Below are 15,091 nucleotides of genomic sequence, written 5' to 3'. Positions count from 1 at the left end.
AGAGATGAGGCTGGAGAGGTGAGGAGATATCGTATCATAAAAGGCCTGTAGGCAATTGTAATGGATTAATTCATAGTCCCCTGGAATTCTTGTCTACCTGAAACCTCAGAAGTCAGGGTTTCTGCAGATGTTAAGGATTTCAGGATGAAATAATCCTGGATAGAGGGTGGGCCCTAAATCCTATGATTGTTGTTGTTGTAAGGAGTCGGAGAGACACAGAAAAAACGCCATGTGAAGATGGAGGCAGAGTTGGGAGAGATGCAGTTCAAGCCAAGGAATGCCACAGATAGCCAGGAGTCACCAGATTCTAGAAAAAAGTAAGGAAGGATTCTTCCCTAGAGATTTCAGAGGGAGCATAGTCCTCCGAACATCTTGATTTTGGGCTTCTAGCCTCCAGAACTGTGAAAAAATAAGTCTCTGTTGTTTTAAGCCACCAAATTTGTGGTAATTTTTTACGGCAGCCTGGGAAACTAATACAATCATATTAAGAAGTTTGAACTGACATATAGATATCTTCGAGTCAGGTGTCAGTCTTGACATATCCTATGAAAAGATTTGAGTAAAGAAGTGACATTATTAAACTGGTACTTTAAAAAGGTCACTCTGGAGCACCTGGGTGGCTCAATTGGTTGAGCGTCTGCCTTTGGCTCAGGTCATGATCTCAGGGTCCTGGGATCAAGCCCTGCATCGGGCTCCCTGCTCAGCTGGAAGTCTGCTTCTCCCTCTGCCTCTTCCTGCCACTGCCCCCTGCTTGTGCTCTCTCTCTCTGTCAGATAAATAAAATCTTTAAAAATTTTTTTTTAATTTTAAAAATTAAAAAAATAAAAAGGTCACTCTGGCTGCAGTGTAGAAGATGGATGAGAAGAAACAAAAAGTAAATGTAGGGACACATTGGGAGGATCTAGAAAACTGGTTTAACTAGATAAGTGAGAGAGGGAAATGAAGAGAAGTGGTTTGATTTGTGAAATATTAGGTCGAACTGATAGAAATTGATCACTTATTTATTTGTTTGTTAATTAATTAATTAATTAATTTATTTTACAGTTTATTTACTTAAGTAATTACTACACCCAACGTGGGGCTTGAACTTAATCCCCGAAATCAAGAGCTGCATGCTCTTCCCACTGAGCCAGCCAGGCAACCCAATCACTCTTTTTTAGATACGAGGATTTGTGAAGAGTAAAAAGTCAAGAATTGACACTCAATATACAGTCTAACTTTCCCACAATCCCTTCAAAGGGAATCTTTCCATCTATAGATCTAGCTAAGATAGAGGACAGGAGCAGACATGTTTGCACCACTTGACTCAGCTAAGTTGGGGCAATCTGATTCTCCCTGGGTATGTACTGTGATATTCAGAGACCTCAGAGAAATGCTATTGTGGGCTTGGCCTCAAAGGTCAGAGTGGGTCAGAGTTATAGTGGTTTTAGTGATCCATAGATTAGCAGAAACATCTAGTCACAGAGGGAAGAAATAGATAGAAGTCAAGAAAAGTGACTCAGATGAATTTGGGAAATAGAGAGTTTGAGGAGAGAGATTCCTTTGAGGTCTAGTTGTATTTTTTTTAAGTGATCTCTACACCCAACGTGGGGTTTGAACTATGTTCTACCAACTGAGCCAGCCAGGCACCCCTGGTTATATTTCTTATAATTGCCTTTTATTGGGCACCTGTTTGGCTCACTTGGTAAAGCATGTGACTCTTAATCTTGGGGTCATGAGTTCAAGCCCTGCATAGAGCCTATTTGTATATAGTCTATATATGATTGCCTTTTATGAGATTATCCTTAAGCATATGATAAATCATCTTTTTACTTGCAAACTTCAGCGCCTTTTCTGTTTTGTAATCTTACTGTCTCACACTACCATGCCAGATTGCTGGCTTGGATAACTGGATATGTAGCAGTACTATACATCAAAAGGGAAGTATGGGAGGAAAAACAAGTTCTGAGGAAAAATTACGAGTTTCGGTTTAGACACTTTGCCTTTTGGCAAAGGCAAATAGGACCCTAGGCAAGTCCAATGGGGACAGAGAAGACTCTGTAAGAATGTTTAGGACGAGAGTTCAGCTCCAGAAGACATCACTCTGTAAAGATTAATTTATGCTATTTTCTTCCAGGTTAAGAGGGAAAATAGAGTGAAAAACAGTAGGAAGTTTGATGTTTGAAGGTCTTCTCTGTTTCTGAAAAAAAGAGGAATCTTCGGAGGAGAATAAGAAGGAATAGCCAGAGAAGTAGAGGAATCAGGAGACGAGGGTGAGGGAAAATCCAAGATAGTTAAGAAAGGAAAGCATTCCAAGGAGGTCAGGAGCATCAGATGCTGTGGCGAATGCCCTGGTTTTTAGCAAGGAAGAGGCCACTGCTGACTTCGGCAAGAGAAGATTTAGAGAAATAATGAGGGTAGACACCGTAGCTTCTATTTCAGGGGGTTGGCTGTTATGGAAAGAAAAGACATAGAGGTATCTGAAAGGGAATATATGTCCGTTTAACTAAGATGGGAGAGACTTAAGCCTGTTTACAGACTAGGGAAGAAAATCAGTTGATAGAATTTAAAGACACTTGAGAAAAGTTATTTGATGAATTGGAATCTCTAGGAATGTGGGAGAGATAGATGCAGTACTAAGTTGAGTAATCACCTTCTCTCACTGTGGTGAGAGGGAATATGGTAAAAATAAAATAAAATAAAAAGGCAAGAATGCAAATAAATTTGTAGGTTGACAAGAGAAGTAAAAAATGGAGGAATTTTTTCCTGATGAGTTCTAACTTGCTTCTTTGTAGTAAAATGAAGCACCAGAGATTAAATTTGTGTTAACTGGAGAAATAGAACAATAAGGTAATTTGGGATTATAAATTACTTGAGAAACTACCTCCCAACCCCAGACCCTCTTTAAATGTGAAACAGGTGTGAGCACTTGGACTCACTTAGGAAGTGACTCATAGAAGAGAAAGTCAGAAGGATAAATAAAACCTAAAACTGGTTGGTTGTAAATATAAATAATGTACAAACACCGTAGGTAATACACAGACATAGGTGTGCACATACACACACACACACATACACACACATGCCGTTTTAGGTTTGAAAAAGGAGATATGAGGGGCACCTGGGTGCTCGGTTGGTTAAGTGTCTGCCTTCGGCTCAGGTCATGATCCCAGGGTCTGGGATCTATCCCACGTTAGGTTCTCTACTCAACGGGGAGCCTGCTTCTCCCTTTCCCTCTGCCTACTGCTTCCTCTGCTTGTGCTCTCTCTCTCTGTGTCAAATAAACAAAATCTATACAAATAAATAAATAATAGGGGCGCCTGGGTGGCTCAGTCATTAAGCGTCTGCCTTCGGCTCAGGTCATGATCCCAGGGTCCTTGGATCGAGCCCCGCATCGGGCTCCCTGCTCAGCGGGAAGCCTGCTTCTCCCTCTCCTGCTCCCCCTGCTTGTACTCTCTCTCCCTCTCTCTCTCTGTCAAATAAATAAATAAAATCTTTAAAAAATTAAAAAAAGGAAAAGGAGATATGATAGACGTCAAGAGACTTATACAAGAATGCTTTGTGCATTCTATAGTAATAAAGTGAAAATCTAGAGGGAAGAAATTTTTTCTAGCAAAATACAAATGACTAAAGGTTTTTTAAAACCCCAAATACCAGTATCATTGGAAATATTGGGGAAGTTAAATCTACTATTTATTTATTTATTTATTTATTTATTTATTTATTTATTAAGATTTTATTTATTTGCTAGAGAGAGAATGAGAGACAGAGAGCATGAGAGGGAGGAGGGTCAGAGGGAGAAGCAGACTCCCTGCTGAGCAGGGAGCCTGATGTGGGACTTGATCCCGGGACTCCAGGATCATGACCTGAGCCGAAGGCAGTCGCTCAACCGACTGAGCCACCCAGGCTCCCCAAATCTACTATTTATAAAAGGACAGCAGCCTGCCCTTCCTATATGAGCTGTATGTCAGTGTAACTAAATAGCTGATAAGACAAGATTCTTTGTTAAGGAATATCAGCTATCAGGCAGAAAGAATGGTAGGAAAAAAAAAATCACCCATTTTATTAAATCCTAATGAAACAATGATGTAAGGAAAGTTTATTAATGGCTGCTAAAATTATTAGGTGAAAGTCTGATGGTGAACTTTATAATGAATGGATTAGCCTGGTAATACCTGAATTAAACCATCAATCTCAGTATCATTATAAATGGGACAATCAGACCTTAAGGGCAATCATGATGTGGTACAGTATGAAGTATACCACACCATCTATGAAGAATCTTCAACAAAAAAGGAATTTAACTTATTTTTTTAAAGATTTATTTATTTATTTTTAGAGAGAGAGAGAGAACATGAGCAGGAGGGGCAGAGGGAGAGGGAGAGAGAATCTCAAGCAGACTCCCTGCTGAGTGTGGAGCCCGACAAGGGGCTCTATCTCAAGACCACCAGATCACAACCTGAGTGGACAACCAAGAGTCAGACGCATAACCGACTGAGCCACTCAGGCGCCCCCAAAATAATTTAACTTAAACATAATCAAGATTTTTAACTTTCAGTCTACAAAAAAAAGGAAAAAAAAGAGGAACAAGTTAAGTAACACTACAAGGAAACAACTAACCAAATCCAGATCTAGAATATACTGTAGGACAAACAACCTGATTTTTCAACAAATAAATGGCACAGGGAGGGCAGAGTGGGAGGAGATAAGAGAGAACTTTTCTAAATTAAGAGAGAATCAGGAGACAGAACAACAAAAATGCAATGCACTAGATGTCTTTTGGATTCTGATTCAAACAAACCAAAAGTAAAAGGATATCTTTTAAGATTTTATTTATTTATTTGAGAGGGCACGCATGCACGTGCACATGCTCTCACGGGGAGGAAGGGGAGAAAGAGAGAGAGAGAATGAGCAGATGGAGTGTCAGAGAGAGGGAGAAGCAGACTCCCTGCTGAACAGGGAGCCTGATGTGGGGCTGGATCCCAGGACCCTGGGATCATGACCTGAGTCGAAGGCATATGCTTAACCAACTGAGCCACCCAGGTGCCCCAAAAGGTTATTTTTTAAACAATCAGGAAATTTTTTTTAGGTATGATGAGGTGGCTGTTTAAAAAAAAAAAAAATGGACCTTATCTGTTAGAGAAACAGAGTGAGCTACTTACAGATGACCTGATAAGAAATCTGAGATTTGCTTTAGCAGTCCATCACCTTAACCACATGGCCACCTCCTCCTCTGAGGTTTGCTTTAAAATAGTCCAGCAAAATAAAAGTGGGAAGATGGATGAAACAAGAATGGAAAATTCTTGAGATAATTGTCAAAGCTAGGTGGTAGGTACATAGGATTCAGTATACTATTTTCTCTACTTTTGTATATATTTGATATTTTCCATAATAAAATTGTTTTCAAATAATGACAAAAGCAACAAGTCTGGACAATGTTACAGCTAAATTCTCTCTAACCTTCAAATCACAGATAATTCCTATGCTTACCAAACTATTCCAAAATACATAAAAACAAACTCTTCACAGTGGTTTTACAAATCCAGCATAGTTATACAAATACAAAAAAGCAGACCAATAGGGTGCCTGGGTGGCTCAGTTGATTAAGTGACTGCCTTCGGCTCAGGTCATGATCCCAGGGTCCTGGGATCTAGCCCCACATCGGGCTCTCCCTGCTCTGCGGGGAGCCTGCTTCTCCCTCTGCCTCTGCCTGCCACTCCCCCTGCTTGTGCTCTCTCTCTCTCTCTCTGTCAAATAAATAAATAAAATCTTTAAAAAAAAAAGCAAACCAATAGAGTTATTACATTTTATAGGTTCAGAAATTTTATTTTTTTTATTGTTTTTTATTTATTTATTTTTTTAGGTTCAGAAATTTTAAATAAAATGCTCATAAATCAAATTTGGCAAGGCAATCTTTAAAAATATAAGACATAATGAAACAAATGAAAAGATTTCCTCAATAGATAATGTATCATTAAATGTCAAATTTCCTAAAATTATTTTGTAAATTTAATTCAATACAATATTTTAATTTTAATTGGATCATAAAATTTGTATGGAAGAATAAATATGAGGAAATAGCCATGAAAAGCATTAGAACAGAGAGAGAACAACAGTGTGGGAAAACTCACCTGCTCAATATTGGAATATACTATAAAGCTAATATAAAATTAGATACAAATTGTACCAGGGAAGGAACAAAATTTAAAAATTTAGAAATAGATACAGTATAAATGAAAATTTAATATATGGCAAATATGATAATTCAATTCACTGAGGAAAGGCTGAATTATTTAATAAATACTATTGGTGTAATTGGGAAGAAACTAGAATGAATTCTATATTTTATAATATTTAAAAAAATAAATTCTGGTTGGATTAAAGGCAAAATTGTAAACGATAAAATCTTGTAAGAAAATGTAGTTTACATGCGCCATCAAAAGGCATGAGGGACTTTAACCAAGCCTGGAAATCCAAAAACAGCAACAGAAAAGGTAAACATAATAATAAAAAACATTTCGTAGGGGTGCCTGGGTGGCTCAGTCGTTCAACGTCTGCCTTCGGCTTGGGTCATGGCCCCAGGGTCCTGGGATCGAGCCCCACATCGGGCTCCCTGCTCCGCGGGAAGCCTGCTTCTCCCTCTCCCACTCCCCCTGCTTGTGTTCCCTCTCTCTCTGTGTCTCTCTCTGTCAAATAAATAAAATTTTTAAAAATAAAATAAAATAAAAAATAAAAGAATCAATAGTGTCCCTTACTTATGGGAATTAGTGGAAAAGATTTCACGCATTGTTGGAGAAACATGAATTTCACACTTTGGACAACAATCTAGTAACATCTATCTTATCAAATTGACTCAGAAAAAAAAATAAGTAGTGGGATTAGGTGAGTATGAGATATATAACATTAATTCCTAAACTTAATAAGAACAATGTATTAGTTTCCTATTGCTACTGTAATAAATTACCACAAACCTAGCAGCTGAGAACAACCAGATCTATTATCTTGTAGTTCTGAAGGTCACAGATCTGAAATGGGTCTCGTGGATTAAATCAAGGCATTGACTGGGCTGTGTTCTTTCTGGAGGCTCTAGAGGGGAATCCATGGTACAGTGTCATAAACTGAAGAGTAAGACCAGTTCAATTCAGTATACGTGGTGTCACACAAATATAAATACCTCATTCTTTGATACAGCAATCCAACTGTTAGTGATTTTTAAATAGAAACAAATGTATTAGTATAGAGGATATATGAACAAGAATGTTTATTGAAGCATTTTTTTGTAGTAGCAAAAAATTAGGACTTGACTTGTATATCTGTCAACAGAATGGTTGAATAAATTACAGTCTGTCCATATGATGGAATATTATGCAGCTATTGAGAAAATTAGTTAGAGTTATATATACTGACCTGGAAATGCTGTCCATGAAACATTAAGTGAAAAATGCAAGTTGCGAAGTAATGGGCATTATCCCATTTATTGTAAAAAATACATACATAAATAAGGAGAATGAAAAAATTCCAACATATGAATATTTCTGTGTCCATGTCTAGTAGGAGGAGAGAAAGCGTATCAGATTTACGAAATGGAGAAAGCTAAATATAAAATAACGGTGAACTATGTATCAATTGGTTAACTAGAGTCAGCTAACTAGATAACTACAAGAGAACTTGAAGATCTCTAAGTGAGAGGGTGTGATGAATCTGGTTCTGCAATTGTTGAAAAAAGCTGCAAGCCTTATTCTGCCACTGCCTGGGGCCACAGGTGCAGCTGCAGGAGTGAAAATGCTTTCCGGGATGATGTGAGAGAACCTCATCCAGTCAGTTAGCAAACCGGAAACAACCAGGGTCCTAACAGGAAGCCAGAGAGCAAAGCTACGATCCCACCATCACAAAACAGGGAGTAGCCTGGAGCTAAGAGACAAGCACTTACTAACTAGCACCATATGTTGGCACATAACTGTGTGGATTTGAAGAAAAGCTTTGAATGATTCAAATCAACCTGTTCATGTAGTCACCTCAGAGTTAAGAAGAGACAGATCTTTCAAAAAAGAAAAAAATAGTAACAACTCCCATATAGTGTTTGATGGAATACAATGTGTGCATCCTGTTTATGTAAAAACCCCACAGAACCGGGGTGCCTGGGTGGTGCAGTCAGTTAAGCCTCTGACTCTTGGTTTGGGTTCAGGTCCTGATCTGGAGGTCATGAGATCGAGCCCCACCTCTGGCTCTGGCTCTGCAGTCAGCGGAGTCTGCTTAGGACTCTGTCTCCATCTGCCCACCCCGCACTCTCTCTGTCTCAAATAAAATAAATAATCTTAAAAAAAAAAAAGGACAAAACCAATGAAGCTTAAAAATAAAGAAAAGTTTAAATCTGAAGTAGAAATATTCACCCTGAGGTGTGCCCTGGGGAGAGAGTAGCTCCCTCACTGCGCAGTGGTAGATGCCTGAGAGGTAGCTGCTCAGGGGACCAGTTTGCACTACTAAATATACAGCTAAATGCATGTATTGGCTTTTTAAAAATTAATTAATTAATTAGTAACTTTTTCCCCCTGAGCCCCCTTCAGTGCTCACAGCTCACCAGTGAGGAGGCTGGGCAGTGGTTCAGGGCTGCTCACTCCCCTGCAATGGGTACACTATGAGAGGCCCCCAGAGAAAGGCCCGCCATCAATCCATCACCGTGCGCTTGCCCTGGCTTCTAAAAGCATTTCTACAATTGTGACAGCTTCTTGATGATTGTCGAATCAGGATGATGGGCAAATGGCAGTTCATTTTATTGTTCACTTTACTTTTGTGTAGTTGATGTTTTCTCACAATAAATACTGGAAAAAAAAAGATTCTGATATAATCACAGCTAATTTTACAATCACGGCCACGAAAAGAAGAACATAGATGTATTTTTCCTAACTCCAAGAGGATCTGACAATCCCTTTATGCTCGTTTGAATTAATTACAATAAGGTCAGTTACAATGTTGATGAAGAAATTCAAATTGAACTTCCTGTAACAAACAATGAGGAAATACAGTTTCTCAAAACGAAGAAGTAAAATAAGCATCATTGTCTCAAAATTAAGGGTAATATAACAATAAGCCCTTGTAGTTAAAAATCAAGATGTAACTTTTTTTTTTTTCTAAAGATTTTATTCATTTATTCGACAGAGAGAGAGACAGCGAGAGAGGGGACACAAGCAGGGGGAGTGGGAGAAGGAGAAGCAGGCTTCCCGCTGAGCTGGGAGCCCGATGTGGGATTCGATCCCAGGACCCGGGACCATGACCTGAGCTGAAGGCAGACGCTTAACGACTGAGCCACCCAGGCACCCAAGATGTAACTGTTGAACTTCTTAAATGCACACTAGCCAGGAATCAATTTCATCATAAGAAACATAATCTGTCAAGAAGGGACCTTCACCCCAACCTGGCTAATATTTACATTTTTAGTATCCTCAACATATCTGATTGGTTAATGGAATCCACCCTTTGATCTTTATCTCTGTAACAAGCTGCAATGGCCAGCTCAGAGTTTTGAAACCTTAAAATGTCTGTGTCAACATCTCATTGGCCCAAGATTCCTATTATTGAAACGTATGGCACCTCTGGTACAATCTGGAATTCAATTTGATCAAGGCTGACTCAGAGAGATTTGAACTTATATACATTTTTCTATTTTCTCTGCTCTAGGTCTGTAACTTGGAGAACCTAAGAGTGGGAAGGCTTGGAACACATTAATACTATGTGAGGGAGGTTTCCCTCTCTTAAATATTCCACACAGCTCCTGCACGATCATCAGGAGAGCTGGCAGCAGAGGGGCTTCATGTCAGTAATACGTGTGCCAGTGAGAAGTGGATTCTGATCAAACTCCAGAGCCATCTCTGCTTGGGTGTGGAAGGCAGACTGTGAAATTCCCTAGGGCTTTCAGACAATTCAGGAATATGTAGTCTTCTAGAAAGAGGTACTGACGTTCCTGCTAAAAAGGTTTATGGACTGTGGGCTCTGCAGTACCCTGATGCCCCAAGTATGCAGAGCACCTCCAGCAGAATGCATTTGTGAAATGCAGTCAAGGTCTTCTGAGGTTCAAGAGACATCTGTAGGGCAGGGGAATCAAGGAAAGTGGTAAAAGTTTGAAATAGCCTCTGTGAGGAACAGGAGAAAAATATGATAAAGCATTTACCAAAAGACTGTGGGGCTATGAGGAAGAATAAACTGAAGTTAGAGAATCTTATTGCATGATTTTCTCAGCAACTTGCATTCAAGGGCTGAGAGGATGGATGGATGAAGACTGAGGGATGATGGGAGGCAAAGGGGAAAATGTGCTGAGATCATTGATGAGACAGTGATTGAACAGATACAACACAGGGTCTAGACTGAGTTAAAAAAGGAGAGAAGACGGAAAGGGGGGAAAGTTAGTGGGAAACACAGAGGCAGTCTCTGGGGGCTTGACTAGATCAAAGGTCAAGTGAAGGAGTAAGATGTGGGAGAGCTAGAAGGTTGTGGTCAGTGAGCAATTTACTAGAATTCAGTATATCAGAGGTGGAGCCACATAGACGTGCAAAGATCCCCAGGTGTGGCTATGGGAGGAGGTAGTTGTTAGGGAATAAAGGTCATTGTGTATATCAAGCCAACGTGAAGCTAGAGTGTGGGATGACTAATCCATATGGCTGTTAACACTTATGACAGCAAAGAAAAAGACTGGCATGAATTTAGGAGAATACTGAGATGTTGATAGATGACTGGCTGCTTTTGTTTGGGAGTATCAGTCCCAGCCTCTACTTTCTTTTTTTTTTTTTAAAGATTTTATTTATTTATATGAGAGAGAGAATGAGATAGAGAGCATGAGAGGGGGGAGGGTCAGAGAGAGAGGCAGACTCCCTGCTGAGCAGGGAGCCCGACGTGGGACTCCATCCCAGGACTCCAGGATCATGACCTGAGCCGAAGGCAGTCGCTTAACCAACTGAGCCACCCAGGCGCCCCAGCCTCTACTTTCTATTTGTTGCATTCTAGCACCCTGTTCACCTGTTCTCTGAGTATTTCCCACCACACCTACACCCCCATACCCCACCCCATCCACCACAAAATCCTCCCCTGAGAGGCTTCTTGTCATTCTAAATTAGGAAAGAGCAATTGAAGGATCTTGGATGTAAATCTCTCATTAACTCAGAAGAGAAAGAAGTGAAAATGCCAATAATTTATAAGGAAGATGAATAGTTTATCATAATGAGTCAAGAAATCAGGACATTTATTGCAGGTTTACTTTGTGCTTAGCTTAGAGTTCAAGTGTATGGGCTTTGCAGTTCAGCAGTCCAAAGACCAAATCTGCCACTTAATAGCTGCATGAACAGGCCAAATATTACTTTACCTAACGAAACTTGAGATTGTTGTCTTAGAATTAAGATAATACCTCCTACTGCATAGAGTTGCCGTGAAGATTAAATGAGACGTTTCTTGTAAAGTATAAAGTACTGAGAATAATCAGTGCTCAATTGAGGCTGGCTATTATTACCGTTCTTCTCCTTCCTCTGCCCTGAAACATTTTTCTCACAGGCTCCTCTTTCCTCCTTCTAGAATAAAGAGAAATCCATCCACATCTAATGCTTGCCAAGGCATGTGATGGATCCCCCTTATTCCAACTCGGAGTTGTGTGCTTGTGGTTCAGTGATGTTGACGGCTGAGATCCACCATGGTGGGAGTGTTCCCACCATGGAAATTGGCACATACTTACAGGGTGGGGGAGGGATGGTGGTGGTAGTGGTGGGGTAGTCAGAGTCTACTTACCAGCACACTGCTGCCCTTGGCTTTCAGCTTGCGTGTTCCCTTCTCGGGTCTGTAACTGATCTGCTGGGCAGCTCCTAGCCCATTCCCAGCCTCTTTGAAGTTTTCTTTTTTTTTTTTTTTTTAAAGATTTTATTTATTTATTTGAGAGAGAGAATGAGAGAGAGAGCACATGAGAGGGGGGAGGGTCAGAGGGAGAAGCAGACTCCCTGCCGAGCAGGGAGCCTGATGCGGGACTCGATCCAGGGACTCCAGGATCATGACCTGAGCCGAAGGCAGTTGCTTAACCAACTGAGCCACCCAGGCGCCCATGAAGTTTTCATCTAGTGAGACTCCCCTGGCCTGAGAAGGTATCTTTTCCTGCCCCCACTGTCTCCATCACCCTCTGGTGGGCTCTGTAAAAAATTACAATTGCCAGAACCTCTATTTTCACAGCTCTTCCTGTCTTAGTGTTTATACAGGAGACTACGACACCTCCAGTATTATCCCCAGTTCCTGCCTAGTTTTTATCATGGAATTTGAATGTTTTATTTATTTTTTATTTTGGGGGGGTTGGAGCAGCAAAAGCAAGGTTTACTGAGAGTACAAAGCTCCAAAAGAGGGGCAGGGGGACCCAAGAGGGCTGCCCGGAATTTGAATGTTTTTAGAAAGAGAAGGAAGGGAGGACTAGGAGAGAAGATTCTGGCTTCCTTAAACCATGTGGTGGAAGGCCGGCTGTCTAAGGTTTCTCCTTGCTGCAGTCTTTTATTTCATCATTCAGGACGAGAGGAAGGGTTTTACTGCCTGACTTCTGGCCCATGAGTGCCGCTATTTTCCCCAGGGGCATAGGAGAAGGGAGCAATTGATTGAATTTTTCCCATTTCCATTGGACTTTAAACTTAGTGGAGTTTTCCCCTTGCTTCTGCCCATAGGTTAATGATCAGTTTCTTTATTTTGATCTTGGTATTCATCTTCTTCTTAAGTATTTCATTTGGAAGTTGAAAAAGTTTATGCCAGGATCTGCTAGTTAAATGCCATTTTATATTGGAAATCATCCTAACAGAAACCCAGTTTTACTTACAAACTTTATTTTTGTTCCTTTTTCATGCCCCACCCAAAACCTGTTATTAAATAGGATTGTTTTGTATTATATTTCCTTATAGAAAGTACAGATGATAAGGACAGAATCCAATTTGACCTAGAGTTTCTAGGAATTTATTGGAATGTACAACAGTGCCTGAATAAAAAGATTCCTCCAATATGCACAAATTAATTAATAGAATTATGAACTCTGCCTGGAAGGAGAGCTGAGAGCTAGGGAATACTCAGATCTATTATAATTGTGTTTTCAAAAATTACCTTTTTAGTCAGAATAGATAAAATCTATTTCCAAATTGAAATTTAACACCCCGTGACCCCAAAAACTAATAGATTTAGGTAAGGCAAGAAACAAAATCAAGTATTTATTGGCTACCATCTACCAAAATAATTCCTGGCAGAGAAAAGTATTATCAAAAGCTATGCCATAAAGACCTGTATTTTAGGAACACCCTTAGGAATGACTATTACACAATTGATAGTGAACTTTTTTTCAGTAAGAACTGGTGATTTAGATAGTGAACAGAGAAGGTAACCTTATTCAAAGGCTGGTCTTGTTTTGTTTTGTTTTGTTTTTTAAAGATTTTATTTGTTCATTTATTTGACAGACAGAGAGAGAGAGAGCACAAGTAGGCAGAGCGGTAGACAGAGGGAGAGGGAGAAGCAGGCTCCCCGCTGAGCAGGAAGCCTGACACAGGACTCAATCCCAGGACCCTGAGATCATGACCCGAGCCAAAGGCAGATGCCCAACTGACTGAGCCACCCAGGCGCCCCTAAAGGCTGCTCTTGTGTTATGAAGTTCTGGGAACTATGCATGGGTGCTGGGAAACAATAGGAGTGAGATTCTACCCTTCTCTGTGAATTTCTCAGCATTGGGCAGTCTAGGAAAATAAGTTATGTCAGTTTGGCTTACTTCATTATCATGCTGCCTGGTTGTGATTAGCTGTCAAGAGGAGTAACCTCCCTCCCAGGAATGAGTCACCGAGTTGTATTGTTCCTGTAGGAGTAATATCTTCCCTTGGACCTGGGGAGAGCCAGGTGAATGTGAATACTCAGCTTTGTTAAACAAATCAGAATCCTTTTATATGGCAGTAGGCGTCAGCTTGGGTTCATCAGGAGCAACTCATTTTCTTCCTTACAGGAGATTGGTAGAAGAGAGGGAACTATTGATAGTTATTTCTTAGTTTAATGAGACATGTGACAAAGACAAACATGATATTCTTCTGGGTGAGTCCAGGAAATGTGATGTGGAAAATAATACAATGGATGATGGTAGGTTAGATTCTTCGCTAATTTAATGACAGTGGTCAAACATCTCTTATTAATCACCCCATGTTGGCTTGGAGGGGCTTTTTTTTTTTTTAAAGATTTTATTTATTTATTTGACAGAGAGAGACACAGTGGGAGAGGGGACACAAGCATGGGGAGCGGGAGAGGGAGAAGCAGACTCCCTGCTGAGCAGAGAGCCCGACGTGGGGCTCGATCCCAGGACCCTGCGATCATGACCTGAGCCGAAGGCAGAGGCTTAACCGACTGAGCCACCCAGATGCCCCTGGGGCTTGTTTTTTTTTTTTTTTATTGTTTTATTTTTTTGGTAGTTTTATGAGGATTCATGAAATAGTCATATTTTTGTTATCTACCTTCATGAAGACCTAGAAGAGATGCTTACCAAATAGATGGTGACTACAAACTGGAGGAATGGATTACAGGTTGAATAGTAGAATCAAGATCTCCACAGACTACATGATAGATGCTGAAAAGAGAAAATTTATCCTGGATTAATAAGTCTATTTAAATTTTAAAGATCAGCCTCACAAATAGAAGTCGAAGGAGACCTAGCATAGAAAAGAACCTTCTTAAAAAAAGGGAAAGTTTGTTGTTGGTTTTTTTTTTTTAGATTTTATTTTTAAGTAATCTCCACACCCAACATGGGGCTTGAACCCACAACCTCGAGATCAAAAGTCACATGCTTCACCAACTGAGCCAGCCAGGTGGCCCAAAGCAAAGCGTTTTGCTGATTTTAAGTTTGTGTTACTTAATAGTTTACCAATAAGAAAAAGCAAGGGCACGCTTAGGTTCTATTAATAAAAGGACATCAAAAGAAAAGCCCAGTGTTTTCTGTAATGTCAGACCATAATCATTCATGATTATTTATTACCATGGATCAGGACATCATTCTAGAAGTTACTGGAATCCAAAGATGGATCAGTCTGGGATGTTTATTCAGAGGATAAGTCTTTAATAACTATAACAGAAAGTAGGAATTGAGGTA

General features: G+C 40.1%; 2 non-coding genes across 2 annotated transcripts; both read right to left on the bottom strand.

The window, feature by feature from the left end:
- Window positions 1-8,524: 8,524 nt before the first annotated feature.
- Window positions 8,525-8,660, bottom strand: LOC123836769 (small nucleolar RNA SNORA42/SNORA80 family). The gene has a single exon (XR_006789061.1). It is a non-coding gene; the product is annotated as a small nucleolar RNA SNORA42/SNORA80 family (small nucleolar RNA).
- Window positions 8,661-14,739: 6,079 nt separating this feature from the next.
- On the bottom strand, window positions 14,740-14,812 carry TRNAK-UUU (transfer RNA lysine (anticodon UUU)). Its single transcript has one exon. It is a non-coding gene; the product is annotated as a tRNA-Lys (tRNA).
- Between the last annotated feature and the right edge of the window lie 279 nt (window positions 14,813-15,091).

The sequence above is a fragment of the Mirounga angustirostris genome, unplaced genomic scaffold (assembly GCF_029215605.1).
Source record: "Mirounga angustirostris isolate CCGP_5_RB_7025 unplaced genomic scaffold, mMirAng1.0.hap1 SCAF_7, whole genome shotgun sequence".
Lineage (NCBI taxonomy): Eukaryota > Metazoa > Chordata > Mammalia > Carnivora > Phocidae > Mirounga > Mirounga angustirostris.
This window is presented reverse-complemented; position numbering and strand designations above follow the sequence as displayed.